Below are 2,500 nucleotides of genomic sequence, written 5' to 3' on the forward strand. Positions count from 1 at the left end.
CATACGATGCTTCCATGAACCGTTTTCGAGTAATGGATGAATATAGAAATTCCTTTATGACTTGCTTCTCCTTATCTTATTTTCTCTTTCTGTCTCTCTCTCTGTCTCTCTCTCTCTCTCTCTCTCTCTCTCTCTCTCTCTCTCTCTCTCTCTCTCTCTCTCTCACTCACTTATTCTTTCTCACTTTTTCTTTCTTCCTTACTCTCTCTCAATCTTTCTCTCTCCCTTACTCTCTCTCTCTTTCTCTCTTCCTTACTCTTTCTCTCTCCCTTACCCTATCACTACTTTACTCTTCCTCTCCTTTACTCTCTCTCTCTCTCTCTCTCTCTCTCTCACACACACACACACACACACACATTCATCCTCAACATTTCCAATTACCTAATTTGATAAGATATTCATTATTGCAGTTAATCATTTCAAGAATTTTAATTATTACCTCGCTCTCTCTCTCTCTCTCTCTCTCTCTCTCTCTCTCTCTCTCTCTCTCTCTCTCTCTCTCTCTCTCTCTCTCTCTCTCTTACCTCTCTCTTTTCTCCATCCTTCTCAATCTCTCTTTCTTTCTCTTTCACTCATGGTAACCAGTTATTACTATGTGTATATAAATCATGTCACCCTGAATAAAATATAACGAGAAAAGTACTGATTTTAATCACGACTGTTGCATTGATGGAAAAAATAAATTATCATTAATGACAATAGTATAATTATTTCTTTTCCCTTAGGTGTTTTACAGTTACTATTGTAGCCATGATAAAAAAGTTATATATATATATATATATATATATATATATATATATATATATATATATGTATATATTTATTTACATATGTATTTATGTATACATACATATATATACATACATTGTCACCATTTTTATCAACTTAAAAAAACGAAAGAAACCAGAAAAATGTCATTACGAAGAAATAATCGACAATGATGGAATCGAACAGACAGATCAGCGAGCAAACCAGAATGAAAAGGAGAGCGAAAGGGGAATAAGGAAACGCCAAGATAAAAGGGAAGAAAGGAAGATGAAGATTAGGGTAATTGACACGTTGAGGGGAAAGTGAGTTGAAAGAAATGACGTTAAGTGGAGCTCTGGTGATGAAAGAGGTACAAACTCTTAGCACTTTCAGCTTCACTTAACTTAATCCGAGGAAAATCACCACGAATTCATTTGAGAAAGACAGAGAACAGAAAAGAATTAGGGAGAGAGTAACTAAAAAAAAAAAGAGGGAGAGAATGATAACAGTATGAAGTCTAAGAAAGAGATGAAGAGAGAAAAAAAAAACGAAAGAAAAATTGTCCATTCAATATATTCAATAACACGGTCACGTTAAAACCCAAAACAAGACCCGTAACACAACACGACATTAGCAACCATAACAAACGCTCTTCAGACACACCCCCATCTATACCCAATCCCACAATAAATCAAGAAGTGAAGAAGGGCCCCCAAAAATGGCAAAACAAAATTGCTCTGCCACAAACCTCCGATCACAAGCTAAACAATGACCGATAGATTAGTTTATTGTCATCCTGCTGTCATTCATAATGCTGACGGGAATCACTCGGTTCCCCCCTTCGCATCACTGACATTGACGGCGTAACTATGGGTGAAAAAGTCACACAGTATTGTTGGTTTATCGGATTGAGCAAGAAGGGTGACAATCTATTATTATTTTTTATTCATTCTTCTTCTCTTTTTCTCTACTTGATGATATGTATGATATGTAAAATTGGATCCAAGAGAATACACGCTAAGAAACAAAGTATGAGAAAAGACACCTTACCTCTCTGGTAGCTTTGAAGAGATGGTTTAGCCCGGTGTTGTCAAGACTAATAGGATGATTCCACTGTTTTTGTTATATTTTCTTCTTTCGTATTGTCTCGGTATATTTTTTACCCAAACAAAAGTTATATTATGTCTTGTGTATTTATTTCTAGAACATTTTCTCTGCGCCACTTCACTGTCTTAGGATTATCATCAGTAACACAGTTTTTTTCCAGAAGTCTATTTTACATTTTTCCTTTGTATATATGTTAGTGACATGTTATAGGTTCGTTGGATCGTGTTCTAAAACTAAGCCTCCAAGCACAAAAACTATTTCCCATATAATAATCGCTTTCGGTTCTGTATCTGTAATAATCGATATAGTAATCTGAAAAGCATGAAAATTGAACAAATTACCCAGTAGCAAAACATAAAAAAAAGGTGATAAAAATAACACGATGTAAATCTATCTATCTATGGATATCAAACTAAAATGCCAACAACGATAACGAATGTCTTCGCCACACAAGTACCGTACCGGCGGTTCGTTTTCTGTTTCCGACGCGATCGCAACAGAAAACGGACGGCGGAGCGAGCGTCTTCACCTCGCCAGAGCGCGTGACGGAGTGAAGTGACTCAAACGACCGAGTCACTCAACAAGTCACTCACCAGGCAGGATTGCGGGCAGACAGGTGAGTGGCGAGGTGTGTAGGGGAGAGGGG

At 36.9% G+C, this 2,500-nt stretch overlaps 1 protein-coding gene across 1 annotated transcript in view; it reads right to left on the bottom strand.

The window, feature by feature from the left end:
- LOC122256821 (uncharacterized) overlaps window positions 1-2,401 on the bottom strand; it is a 110,282-nt gene extending 107,881 nt beyond the window's left edge. The window contains exons 1-2 of the mRNA XM_086546548.1: window positions 2,317-2,401; window positions 1,798-2,166 (exon numbers count right to left, since the gene is read on the bottom strand). The gene's annotated coding sequence lies outside the window, so the exon portion shown is untranslated. The remainder of the gene's footprint in view (window positions 1-1,797; window positions 2,167-2,316) is intronic.
- Window positions 2,402-2,500: the final 99 nt, after the last annotated feature.

The sequence above is a fragment of the Penaeus japonicus genome, unplaced genomic scaffold (assembly GCF_977035675.1).
Source record: "Penaeus japonicus unplaced genomic scaffold, GWHDUDI00000001_assembly GWHDUDI00000018, whole genome shotgun sequence".
In the NCBI taxonomy this organism is placed as follows: Eukaryota; Metazoa; Arthropoda; class Malacostraca; order Decapoda; family Penaeidae; genus Penaeus; species Penaeus japonicus.